Consider the following 14247-nt stretch of genomic DNA (forward strand, 5'->3'; position numbering starts at 1 on the left):
TAAGTGAGTTTCATTCTCTTTCATGCAAACCTCCTTATACTACTTTTCATAAGGAGTCCTTCGAGTTCAACCATCATTCTTGCCGAAAGTAGTTTGACTTTCATTTGTTGCAAAGAATAACACTTCCAACTTTCTAACCTCCTCCTCATTTGGGCAAAGAGGAAGAGAGGTTGCATAGACTAAACAGAAAATGAGATCTGAGTTTTTACATCCCGAGAATGGCAAAATGGCACCATGATAACCAACATTTCGTGGGTTATGCCGGTCCTAAATTGGGACTAGCGGTAACAAAACTAACTATATCCCGGTGGATTACACTGGCTATTGGAGAGTTACAGACTTAATGGAAAGGACCCGCCGGAAGGGCTTCAAACTCATTCCACGAGGAGCATGGCAACTTCCGCGCCTATTCAAAGGGGTATCCCCGTAATTGACATTTGCTCAGCTGCAACTTGGGTATCAATTCATACCTTTAAGCATTACTGCTTAGACTCCTCTTCGTCTCAAGAAGGCCTTTTTGCCAAGACAGTCCTTCATTCCATTCATGATAAATCTAAATAGTACTCCCTCCTCCAAGTTGTCACTGCTTTCGGAGTCTATCAAATATGAGGTCTATGTGGGAGTACACAATCCATTCGAAGAACAAGTTACTTACCAACTGGTAATGTTCATTCGAATGGATGTTCCTAACACATATTCCTCTTCGCCCCTCCCAGCCTACCCCACGGTACATTTTACAAGAATTACACTGTGTTTCTTGAGAGCTTGCAGTCGGAAGTACGCCTGGTTAGTTCCTCGAGTTAGGGAACGAAAAAACAGAACTGAAGCCAACGGGAGCGGCTCAAGCTACTTATACTACTGGTGACGTGAACACGCCACGGTGGCCTTCGAGGGACTTCAACACCACGACATCGTGCACAGTGCCCTCTGCCGAGAGAATTTTTTCCAAAGCACAAAGCTGGCGAGATAGGTATATCAAAGATGAGGAATATGTGGGAGGAACATCCAGTCGAAAAAACGTTACCACTTGGTAAGTAACTTGTTCTTCTATTATGTCTGAGTTCAAAAAACTGAAAGATAATGTCCTGCCATATGTATCGGTGCCTGTATCTAAGCCCAAAGATAGACCTATTGCAAAGACGCTATGGTTTGACAGTCCTTGCCCGGTGGCAAAAAGGGACATTGAGAGATGCATCATGGATCCAAGAGGGCTGGATAGGCCACAGCTGGGCTTGCTGAGAGCTCGATACAAAAATCTGATAACCATTAAAAAAGCAACTAAAAGGGAGATGGGAGGCCCTAAATAGAGCCTACCATCATAGGGATAATGCCCTGTTTTGGATACTGGCAACAGAATATGACCCAAAAGGGGATTCCCAATCAATTTGCAGCATCAATGGGGACAGATGGAGGGAACATTTCTTTAATTTGTATGTGGCATCTGTACCTTCTGTCTGCCCCTTAGGTACATGTTGTTTAATAGGTGGTCATATCTCGCATATCACTGTCAAAGATATAGAGGATGCAATCGTCTCTACAAAAAGGGGTAAGGTGACCAATCCAGATTTAATTCGAGTAGATCTCTACAAAGATGAAATTGATCTGGGTTCCTACAGTATGCCGAATTTTTAATGCAATATTATCTTCAAGTCGGATACCAGATTCACGGCATAAGGCGATCATTATCCCAGTATATAAGAAGGGTGGAAGGGACCAATTTCTCTGCTAGGTGGGGTTGGTAAATTATTTGGGAAAGTCATTTTTAAATATCTCCAACTATGGGTCAACAACAATAAGTTGATCAGTGTGCATCAGGCAGAGTTCCAAAGGGCTGTGCAACGATTGATCAGTGTTTTATGATTTATCTTATTCAGAAATATTCTCTATTACTAAAAATGCAGTTATGTTCGGTTTGTTGTTCTGAGGACTGTGTTTGACTCAGTGTCCCATGAGAAGCTGTGGCGGGTGCTGGCTTGAATGCAAGGTCCCTGAATTCCAAACCAGCATTACATCGGCTCTCTATTTGAAAACTGTGCCCGCTGTTCGTTATAACATGGGTCTTAATCAGACACCATTCTTTGAGGAGGCATCAGGAGTCAGAGAGAGCTCTGCTCTGGCCCCGCTTCTATTTAACCTTTACATAGAGGTGATTACAGCAGTTGATTACAGAGGCGTTACTTAAGGAGAGCCAGGACAGCCCAAAGCTTTCCGCCACTAAGTTCCCGGCACTATTTTACGTGGAGGACACTGTCCTAATAGCAACTGCACCACAGGGACTTGAGCAATACCTCTGTCTTCTTGAGAAATCTAGGGAGCTAGGCCTCTGTGTAAATGCAGCAAAACCCAAGGCTATGGATATCAAGCCAAATACAGTGAAGTACACTTCGATCAAAATAACGATTGATGATATTCCACTAGAGCAAGTTAATAACTTCGATTACTTAGGTGTGAGATTACAGACACTTTCAGGTTGGGCCTCTTAGAAAAGTAGAGCCGCTGTAACACTAAATAGATGTAGTGGCGCCATTCTATCTTTTATTTGCCACGGGAATGGTGCTATCTCGCCAGCATTAGTATTATACCAGAAGCAGGCAGTTGCAGCTGCACTATATAGTGCTGAGCTCTATTGGTATGAGGATGTGAGGAAGATACTTGGAGGGGGAAATACATTTAATCCTACGTCCCATCCCCTTTCCTCCATACTTATGGGACATCTCTCTGTCCTGTGGGACGGGACCGGAGCACTTTGTAAAAAGCATCCAAAATTTATTTTCAAAAATGTCCTTCCTCTCTTTCCTGCGCGGGGCCCGGCACATGGCCGTAACCCTGCCCATCTTGGCTCCACCCCACGTATCGTCATTCAGTCCTTTTCTCTGCTCGCTCGGGACGGGACGCACTTAGGACGCTTCGCGAAGGCGGATCCCCATCCTCTTTGTCTAGAGTGTTTGGGTCTGGATCACCGTTAGGACTCCTGTTTTTACTGTGATTCCCTTTTGGTTAAGGCACTTGAACGTCGGTTGGAGCGGTGGGAGGAGGTGCTTCGACGAACTCCCTCCTTCGCGTTTTCAAGCATTTATCGACCAAAAGAAGAAATGCCCGGTAAGTTCTTTACTTTTCAGAGCACCCCGGCTGGGAGACACCTTCCTGGGTTCTTCCCGAGCCGGGAGGAGCTTTGATCACTCTGTCACCGGGGATCGCCCTGAGGTGCCCGCTGGGCTTAATAATAGTACCAGAGTTTTCTCTGAGGGTCTCTGTAAGGGGCCTGTGGATACCGGAGTACACTCCGAGGCCCCTCCTGTGGGGGCTGCTTGTAGACCCAGTTCTACTGAGTCATGGGGTACCGGAGCTAGCTCTGAGGCCTCTATCGGCTTCCCTCAAAAATAAGACCAGGGTTCGCCCCAAGGCCTTGGTGGGGCTTGGTCTTACCGAACGGATGTTCGAGGCCCGCGCTAGTAAGGCTGTTACCGGACCTGGGTCTGAGATCCCTTGTATAGAGGCTAAAGTTACCAACATTTCTGAGAGGCCTGGCAAGGCTTTATCGGTGAAGGTTGTTTCTCCCCGTTTCCGCTCTTGCGGCGACACCAGAATTGTTGAGGGGGCAAAGAAGGAAAGTTCTTCTTTTACCGGCAGTGTCGAGGTCCTTCCTGGGAAGGATAGTTTGGCGATTGGTATGTCGCAGAAACATTCCAGGCCTCATAGTACCTTCTCGGCCGAGGTTCCTTATATTAAGGCTAAAGTTAAGACCCCTGATCCATCGACGGGGACCCCTGACTCACTTCCTCACGTGCCGCAGTTCCCCTCGGGTGATGACAAAATTATAGCCGTTCCCGCCACGACCTCTGCGGCCATTTTGGGTGCTACCCCTACAACTACGTCATCGGCCTCAGGTGTAGGGCTTGGTTCTGTGGGTGAACATGGAGTTCCTTGTGCACATCCCTTTCGGCCAGTTTGACTGGAATGCTCAGATGCCCCTTCTGCACAATGTTTTGTTGCCTGTGGGGTTGGCACCTATGATTTTTGTGGATACATCGTGAGATGGCCCGGTGTGGCAACCCTCCCCTTTGCATCCTTGAAATTATCCTCCTCATGAGAGGCCTCCTCCGGTACCAAAACAGTCCCGGGAGGACGCCTTTTTCGGCAAATTTCAGACGCTCATATGTACCGACCCTATGAGGGAATATTTCAAAGGGCTTTTTAGGGAGAGATGTCCACCCGCGTCTCCGGCTCCACCCGCTCCTCTGGTGTTTCCGCTGGTGCCTCCCTTGCCTACGGTGCCTTCCCCGACCCTTCCGCCATTGCCCACGTTGTCCCCCGTGGACAAGGCAGTGCCCGACACAGTTCAGCAAGATCCTGACCTGTCGGATGACGCGCAGGGCGATCAGGACAATGAGGACCTGCCACGCTCTATTAGAGCTTTTCATGACTGGGTACTGGACATAATGTGCTTTTTAGATGTTCCGGTGCCCGAGGCACCTGCTCTGCAGGAGGGCGTGCTTTTTGGGGCGTCCACCCTGTCTCTTTTGGAGCATACTGGCTTGTTCTTACAGAAGGACGTTCTGGCCGAGGTCCATAGGGTCTGGGAAAAGCCACACTCTGGACTTTGTCAATAAGAAAATTGACGCGCGATACAGGCTGCATTCTTCGGAAGAGGTGGCCCTGTTGTCTTGTCCGCCCCCCTCCTTCACAGTGGTGGCTGCGGCTACTTTACAATCCAGGCCTGCAGCATCCTCTTCTACGACGGCTATTCAGGTTCTGGGGAAGGAGGACAAGCTCCTTGACTCCCTTGGGAGGAAGATTTTGCTAACTCGGCCTTGCAGCTCCGGCAGGCCAATGCCGAACTAGTGTTAGCGGGGGCGAATATGAGTATGTGAAAAGGTCTGTCGGGGTTTGAGGAGTTCATTTCCGGTCGAGAAGCTGGAAGATTTTAAGGCGGGATTATCCGATGCTAGGGTCTTGGCCCAGGATCTCCTGGAGGCCGTGGCTCACCACGTAGACCCTTCGGCTCAGGGCCTTATGCTGGGGGTTGATACCTCCCGACAAGCGTAGCTGCATGCCACCAAATTTTCAAAGGAGGTGCAGGACAAGGTGTTGGACTTTCCGTTTGACGGTAAGGAGCTGTTCCATTCTTCAACAGATGTGGAGCTGACCAAGACGAAGGACAGCACTCAAACAGCTAAGTCCTTGTCGGTCCTAGTTAAAACTCCCTTTAAGACCCAGAGGCCGTTGTCACAAAGTCGGCCCTCTTCAGGTTTCAGGGGCTTCCTTGACCGGAAATCTCGTACCCCTTGAGGGAATAACTGCCGTGGGCAACAACAGACTCGGTTTTTCTCCCGCTCCTCAGCCTCCTCCTCAGGTTCAGGCGGAAATACCACTGAAAAACCTACAAAATGAGGGTTCTCTGCGCTCGCACGAGACCCCGGTGGGAGGACGCATTGCGTCTCATTGGGAGGCGTGGCAGACCATCACCGAAGACAGGTGGGCCTTGTCGATCGGGCGGGCTTCCGCTTAACCCCTACCCCACCCTTCAACCCTCCTTTCCAACAGTCGGGATTGTCCTCCCTAAAAGCCGAGGTTCAGAGACTGCTGGACCTCAGAGCTGTGGAACCCGTTCCCCTTGGGGAGCGAGGGGGGGCTTCTACTCCCGGCTGTTTACGGTGCCCAAACCCAACCAGGCTGGCTTGCGCACCATTCTAGACCTTTCCCAGTTCAATCTTTTCCTACCCCAAGAGAAATTCAAGATGATCACGCCCGGCCAGATACGGTCCTCCTTGTAGATGGGCGACTATCTCTGCATGGTGGACCTGCAGGATGCGTACATGCATATTCTGATCTGCAATCTACACAGGAGATATCGCCGTTTCTCTGTGGGAGAGGAGCACTTCCAGTTTAGAGTGCTTCCTTTTGGCCTCAGCTCGGCACCGCGTGTCTTTACAAAGATGATGTCGGTGATCGAGGCCTATCTTCGTCTGCAGGGTATCCATGTGTATCCGTATTTGGACGACTGGCTCTTACGTAGCCCTTGCCCATTGACAGCTGCGTGCAATCTTCAGTCTCTCCTTCAGCTCCTGTTCCATCTTGGGCTGTCGGTGAACTGGCGGAAATCTTCCATGACGGTCTCGCAGGACTTGATTTTCCTGGGTTTACGCTGGAACACGATCGACTGCAGAGTGTACCTGACTGGGGACAGAATGGCGGATCTGTTAGCAACGTGTCAGATGTTTGCGCAGTCGGAGAGCATGTCAGCATGGTGGCTCCGGAGGCTTCTGGGGCCTCATGGCCTCGTGCGTGTTGGCTCTTCCTCGTCTCAAGATGAGGTGGACTCAGATGGCTCTTCGGAGTTCTTGGCGTCAGGCTGTGGATCCAGACTCCAAATTGATAATGACTCAGGGATAAAGACCTGGAGTGGTGGTCATCTCTCAGCAACCTGTCGGTGGGTGCAGGGTTTCAGGACACAGCCCCTACCGTGACGGTCACGATGGACTCTTCCCTTCTAGGGTGAGTTGCGACGTTGGATCGTCTTCAGGTCTTGGATCTTTGGTCGCCTCAGGACAAGCTCCTCCACATAAATCATCTGGAGCTTCTGGCGATCGTCCTAGTGCTCAAGGCGTTCAGACCGATCATTGCCAACAAAGTGATCCGTATCCGCACGGACAATGTGGTATCGATGTATTACATCACAAGCAAGGGGGAACCAAGTCTTCCCCCCCCCCCCCCACAACCCCCCCCTTCGTGGACCTATCCATCCAGATTTGGGAATGGGCTGTTCTTCATGGTATCTGGCTGCTTGCAGTACACATCCCGGGCCAGCTGAATGTCACAGCACATGCCCTCAGCCGGCGGACCATGGTCAGCTACGAGTGGGAGTTGAAGGCGGAGGTCCTCTCATGGATTTTCCTGCGTTGGGGCACACCGGAAGTGGACCTCTTTGCTATGACGGTAAACAAGAAGCTTCCTCAGTATGCCTCCAGAGGCGGGCAGGGAGCCTCCTCTCTGGGGGATGCTCTCGAGATTCCATGGCACCCCATGAGGGCTTACGCTTTCCCGCCTCTGCCTCTAGTTCACCGAACAATTTGCAAATTGAAGAACTTTGTGAACTGTTCTCTTCTGCTTATGAACACTTCGAGAGCCCGTGGTGGCCGGCCAGGTTTTGGTTCTCAGAACTTCAACACCTGTCAGTGTATCTGCCGATCAGGTTACCAGTGACCTCTGATTTTCTTCACAAGGGGGAGCAGCAGCTGTGGCACCTCTCCCCACAATCGCTGAGCTTGGCGACATGGTGCCTGAGTTCAAGTCTTTAGAACATCTTAACTTGTCTGCGGATAACATGCGTATTATCCAGGCAGCCAGAAAACCCTCGACTAGGTCCCAATACAGAAGCAAATGGCTCAGGTCTGTCATTGGTGTTTAAACAAGCAGCTGGACCCAGGGGAGGCTTCAATTGACACAGTACTGTCCTTTGTATCCTTCTTAGCAGAGTCCGGCATTCACGTTCTGTCATGCTGACCTTATCTTTCAGCGGTTTCCGCGTACCTTTCTACGGACCAATGCTCTTACTCTCTGTGTAATCCAGTGGTTAAGAGGCATTTAGCAGGCTTGAGACGCCTTTATCCTGCAATTCGTAATCCGCACCCGACGTGGGATCTAAATGTTGTCCTGACGGCATTGTTGCATAAATCTTTCGAACCGATGGCCACGGTGGACCTCAAGCACCTGTCATGGAAAGTGTCCTTTTTGGTCGCCGTTACGTCAGCAAGGCATGTGAGTGAGTTCAAGGCTTTGTCGGTGGAGCATCCCTTCTTGGTCTTTCACAAGGATAAGGTGGTCCTACGGCCAAATCCTGCTTTCCTGCCAAAGGTGGTACCTGAGTTTCATCTGAACCAATCATTCTCCCTGCCGGTCTTTTTTCCGAACCCTGCCTCAGAGGCAGAAAGGGTTCTGCATTGTCTCGATGTCAGAAGGGCTCTTAAGTTTTATCTGAACCGAACATCGGAGCTTAGGAGTTCTTCTCAACTGTTTGTGACCTTTGGTAACCCACAAGGTAAGCAGGCGTATAAGGCGACTATTTCTCGGTGGATCGCAGCCTGCATTACGGAGTCTTACACCGTTCAAGGACTGAAACCTCCTAAAGGTATTCATGCACACCTGGTGTGGGGCAAGGCAGCTGCGGTTGCCTTTCAGAAATATGTCCCCTGGGAGACCATCGCGAGAGCGGCTACTTGGGCCTCCCCTTCTGCTTTTTGTAACCATTATTGTCTAGACATGAGCTCAAGAGCTGATGTTCAGTTTGGTCAGGCTGTGCTGAAGAACCTGTTTCAGTAAGGGTTTTTTTCCATTCGCCCATAGTTCCTGTAAGGAGTGCTTGGGAATCTCCCATAAGTATGGAGGAAAGGGGATGGGACGTAGGAGTATAACCAGGTTACTCACCTTAGTGACCACCTTACTCCTAGTCCATAGTGCCCTTTCCTCCATACGCCCACCCGCTGTCCCCTCTAATAAGGTTCCTCTGTTATTGCTAAGAGGTCTTTGACCTGGTGATAGAAAAGGACTGATAGGAAAGACAACATTTTTTAAAACATTTTTTGGATGCGTTTTACAAAGTGCTCCGGTCCCGTCCCACAGGACGGAGAGATGTCCCATAAGTATGGAGGAAAGGGGACTATGGACTAGGAGTAAGGTGGTCACTAAGGTGAGTAACCTGGTTATTTTGAAGAATGTATTATCCTTACCCCCAGTGCACTTGACTGCATTAGCCCACCTGGAATACTGTACAGTTCCCTTAAATTCAGACCTTTTATTTCGCCCGGTCTCTCTATGGGCCCGAATCTGGACCTAACCAGCTTTAGAACTGTGTAGAGATGCGCTGTCATATGGCATGGCTCTTAACTGAGCTAATGGATTAAAATGACTTTCCCTTATTAAAGATGTATTATTTTGGCTAAATATAGGCGGCTTTTGGAAAAATCCAGGGTGCCTTTGTTCTTCAAGTTGGACTCGAATCAAACCACTCTTAAAACAGAGAGCTTGAATCTTCTCCTTGGCATAGTTAAACTTCGGCCCAGATTATTTTGTGAATAGGCACACAGATGGCTTTAAAGCCTTTTTAGATCTGATCTCCCTGGCTTATGCAAGATCATTATACATGAGGTTTAGATTGGGGATCTTGCCAATTGCTGCCTTCACTTTCAAATGGAAAGGCTCTGGTTCTGCTGGCTGTGCCTTAATGTGGAGCTGCCAAAGAGACACCTGCGCATTTCCTTCCTTTTTACAAATCCACTCTGCTGTTAAGACGGCTATACTGAGAACCATATAGTTGGAGGCAGGTATTAAATCATGGAGTCATGCTCTGGAATTTTTAGTCCAATGTTCTTCACCCCCCATAGCACGCTCGGTGGCTTATTTGCACAGAGCATGGCTGTTGAGGAGAAAGGTATCCGAAGGTGCGCTACCAGGTTGCAAGTTTTGTCTCTCTGCTATTTTCCAATTAACGCTGTTGAGAAAAGGCTTCTTTATATTGTTTTATATTTTCTTGTGCTGAAGATTAAAATTTTATGTATTTTTTATATTATGTTAGAGAATTGATAAAGCGTGAAAACAAACCAGGCCCAGAGGCGTCAGGGTGCTTTTCAAGCAGAAAGACTGGCAGTAAATAAATCAGAAGGCAGATTTGCTTTTGAATGAGCAGGTCTTTAAACTTTTCCTGAAACCAAGATGGTCAGAGATATCACAGAGTGATTGTGGGAGGGTATTCCAGAGCAATAGCGCCTGCACAGAGGAGGAGCGTCCACCGGCTCTGGATTTCCAGAACCGAGGAGCAACCAGAAGGTTCTTGGTTCGAGAGCGCAGTCAATGTGTTAGAGAGTAAATCACTAGTTTCTCTTGAAGAAAACTAGGTCCAATCTGATGGATTGCCTGGTGTACAATGCACAAAGTCTTACAGGCTTCTCGAGATACAGAGGTAAGAAATTTAATTTCCAGACTCTTTACAGTGGCACAAGGAGACGAGGGTGCCCATACTATCGGGCCAGAACTGGGAGTTCCATACTGCCAGTTGGCCTGGAGAGCCAAAAACGAGGACCTCTGTTTCTATGATAAGCTTTAGGTAGTTCGCAGACATCTATGTCGAGATCTTGTACAGACACCTTTTGAGCTGGAGGGGACAATCCGCATTAGAGTGGTCTAGGCGAAAGAGCAGCTGGGTGTCATCAGCATAGATATAAAAGCAGGCACCAAAATAAGTAATGAGGTCTGCCAACGGCTGCATGTAAAGATTGAAAAGAAGCTGCGATAAAGGGGTAGAGGAAAAGGAGGCGAGAGCGACTGTTTGTTGATGTTCAAAGAGAAAGGAAACAAACCACTTCAGACAGGTCCTTCCACGCCCGCTTACTTGAGACACTGGGCAAGAATGCCATGATCTATAGTGTCTAAAGCTGTGGAGAGGTCCGGGAGAATGAGTACCCCTGCCTCTCCACGGTCCAGCATCAGTGATATGTCATCAAGGACCGAAATCATGACCAATTGCGTGCCTCTTGCGGGTCTAAAGCCTGGGAAAGGTAGAGCCATAAACCGTTTAAGGCATTATTGCCAGGGAAGCTCTTCCTTTGTCTGACCCCATGCTCACAAATCCCCCTTATTCAATTTGGCTATGTCTTGGGAAATTTATGTGCTTATAGCTCCCTCTGGGAAAAAGTGCCTTCTCAAGGAGGTTTAAATCCACTTAATCAAGGTAGAACCCCAATCTGCTTTTCTCCTGTCTGACAGGATCTCTTCCTTTACTGCTATCCTATTTCTATGTTTTTACCTTCAAATACCAAGCAAACTCCACCCATGCAGCAATATTTGACACAGCAATTTTGGATTTGAGAGAGCCTGTGATGTGTTATATGATATGGCATTTATAACGCGCCCATCATGTTTCTGAAACCACATGTATGAAGGTTATTAAAACATGCAAATATATAATTCATACATTTTAATATGTTCTTCTAGCCATGTGATGGGAAGCTCTGTTGAATTCAAATCCAGTCTGTTTTTAATTGAGAAAAGTGGTAAAAAAAATGAGAGCAGATTATGTATTTCCTTATTTGTCACTTTCAATTTGGTGGACACTTTGCTGTGCAGTTACACAGCTTCAGCTGTGTGTTTCAAGGCACCCTGAATGAATGAAGGCATCTGCCACCTTTAAAACAAAAATATTTTATCATAAGCTCCTTAATGGACAGATACACTCCTCTTGCCCAATCAGGTCAAGGTTCAGAGTTTGTAAAGACACCTGTTCTTCTGAAGTTGCTGAATTTGGAATGTAAGTAACTTATTTTTATTGTGTTTTACATACATGCATTTTGTTGTAAGTACACACAGCTGTGCCTATTCATCTTTTAATGGCATCACTGATTAATAATGAGGTCTGTTTTTCAGAAAGCTTACACTTGCATTCCTTGTCTCAAGAGGTGAGCCCTGCATCAACACACTTATTTAGGCTTGACTAGAGTTCAAACTAAGTTGACAATTTGGAGGTTCTATTTGAAAAGAAAAAAATATGATTTACATACTAATTTATTGTAACTTATATGTTAGCATTGCTATTCAAAGGTTAACTAATTAATTACAATATGCACCATTTACCTGCATAAAATGAAAAAATAAATACATGAATGTCGTAAAGGTAATTAAGAAAGACTATAAATGCAAATAATATAATGCAACTCACTTGAAATTCTTAAATGAGATCTTAAAGCATTAACATAGAAATACATATTATATTCTTAGTATATATCAAAAATCTCAACTGGGAAATGCACAAGGCAAAGACAAAAAGGTGGGAGAGATTAAGGGGAATTGTATCAGAGTCAATAAAATACAATATAAACCATGTAATATGTAGTGAGCAAAAAAAGAACAAATACATTTCAAAGTTTAACTTCTAAGGAGAAGGGACTTCAATTTATCATATGTAGAAAGATAAATGATAATGCTGTTTTGGGGGACCTCTTTGCCATTACTCAATGAGCTTCTAAAAGTAAAGGATCAGATTGATGATAAAATGAGGCCAGTTCCTAACATGCTTTTGTAAATCTTTAATGAAATTACTACAGTCAAATTTAGTCATATGTGTTCAACAGGCAACATTTCACCAAGGTTGAACATTATTTTCCACGTTTTTTCCAATTTCTTGTGATAGATAACTTGTAAAGCAAGAACAACCAGTAAATTAAACAATTTAGGAGATTCAATTGTACTAATATTAGAAGTACAAAACTACCCTAACAGTACATCAGTACGTTAGAAAAAGACAAATCTCCTGAAATGTAAATATTCCTTACAAAACAGACCAAACCTTGACCCTAAAGTGATTCAGAAAACGACAATCAAATGTCAGTGTTGGTGCCTGTTTTATACTATTCTCTGTCAACAATTCTGTTCCCCTCTCTTTTTAAGGATAGATACTATTCTTTCGAAATTGATGTGGTCTAATAATTTTCAGTGATCTCTCTTAACTCAGAGGCTAAGTTTATGGTGAGTGTTGACTTTCCTAATTTTAAAAATGATTGTAGTGCTATTGGGTTTAAGCAGATCATACAATGGATAGCTTTATAATGATATTAGGAATAATCCTGTTTTATGCACAGTAGTTGAGTCTAAGTCATTTCAATCCTGATGTTGCTCTTCAGATGTCTGTGTTGCCTGTGTATAAAAGCTTCCCACTTTATTATTTTCTAAATAGCTTTGAAATCACTGTCTCTTTCAAATGTGTTCTGCAAGTATCACCTGGAATATGATATAATAAAAATATTCTTTTGATGGTACTCCTATTCTAAGAAATTGTCAGATAAGGGTAAGGCAGTCTTGTCGTGTCCCTCAGAAAAGGTGAATCTTCAATGCTGGCATTGTGTTTTTTTAGCCTTACTTAATCGTGCAAGCCTTGCAGGTTGATCTTTCTGGGTCACAAGCTATTTGAATTGTGGGATGCTTACCTTTTGGGATTACCCTCTCTACCCGTGTATAGGTCACAGATTGTCTTCCTCCTGAGTTACCAAAGTGCTTATGTAGCAAACACATGCATGCTACCATCTGCTATGATGTTCTGCAGACCAGCAGGAACTTGAAATTCTGGAACTAGTGTGGACTACTTTTTTTTTTGCCTTGAGCATATGTGTACGCCACTTGTAAAGATCGTTTACATGTGGTTGCTTATTTTGTCCTTTGCTGCAAGGAAACCCACTCTCTCACGCAATTCACAGCCGTGCAAGTGCAGTGGAGGCATACTCTAAATACGTTCTGTAGCTGTGAACTAAAGCAATTGCATAGACTAGAAGAATACACATTACACACCTATGTGTGAACTTCATCTCTCTTTCCACAGACTGTCTGATTTTCTGGCTCTTTTTCTTATTGGTTTAAAGACGATATGAACGTATATGTTAGAATCACAAGATCCGTACTGCTGATCAAAGTATGTTTATTTTTTAGCCCTGCCAATAGTTGAGGCGAAAACAAGAAGTGTGCCCTTCCGTATAGATAGAAATATCTGAGCAATGCTTTATCCTTCATTTGCACCCCGTGCAAATTATGTAATTCTCTTTATGAAATATGTTTGCATCAAATGTATTTGTGAGATAGAAAGGTACAGCAGTCCTCTTGAATTATTTCATTTACAAGGTTGGTGTTTCTTTGATTCGTAGTACTCGGTGCTCAAGATAAGATTTTGACGTTGGAGTATTTTACGTTCTAATTTTAGAATTCGAGTGCAAAGGTACATTTTAAAGAAAGTAAAAATAAAGATCAAACCCTACAGAAAACATTAAAAACAATACAAGAGTTGTATATCAAAGTTATTTGGCTTTAAACAATGTAGAACACTCGTGGTAAATGTTCTCCAACACAATCACTTGTAAGCTAAGTACACAGCTGCTTCTTGATTACTTACAATCCCCATCCAAATTAAACCTGTAGTTTCGTTTGGCCTGGCACTTGCACATGTGAACAATAAACATGTAACCCCAAGCTATCTCACTGCAGCTGAACAGAAGATGTGTAAAGGGTGTTTGCTAGTGACTACCCATATGTTTACAATGATAATAGGGTAGAGGTGCTGCAGAAATGTAACACTGGAGTACTTTAACTGTGCTAATTATTCATGATGGTAAAGTTGTCTTTGTTGAGATAGCCCATGGATCGGGTTTGAGTGAGGGAGTAGGGTAGTGATCTCACGCAGAGTGGGCACCCTTAGCCAGCAGGACACCAGCTATG

The 14247-nt window shown here is 45.6% G+C and overlaps 1 protein-coding gene across 9 annotated transcripts in view; it reads left to right on the forward strand.

Moving 5' to 3' along the window:
• The window catches only part of MEF2D (myocyte enhancer factor 2D), a 1898135-nt gene that overhangs the window by 540902 nt on the left and 1342986 nt on the right, over window positions 1-14247 (forward strand). For 2 of the 9 annotated variants that reach the window (XM_069607151.1, XM_069607150.1), the window contains exon 4: window positions 11243-11299. The exons of the other annotated variants lie outside the window; for them this stretch is intronic. The gene's annotated coding sequence lies outside the window, so the exon portion shown is untranslated. The remainder of the gene's footprint in view (window positions 1-11242; window positions 11300-14247) is intronic. 9 annotated transcript variants of the gene reach the window in all.

Source organism: Ambystoma mexicanum, chromosome 1p (assembly GCF_040938575.1).
Source record: "Ambystoma mexicanum isolate Mex_15411 chromosome 1p, UKY_AmexF1_1, whole genome shotgun sequence".
Classification (NCBI taxonomy): Eukaryota; Metazoa; Chordata; class Amphibia; order Caudata; family Ambystomatidae; genus Ambystoma; species Ambystoma mexicanum.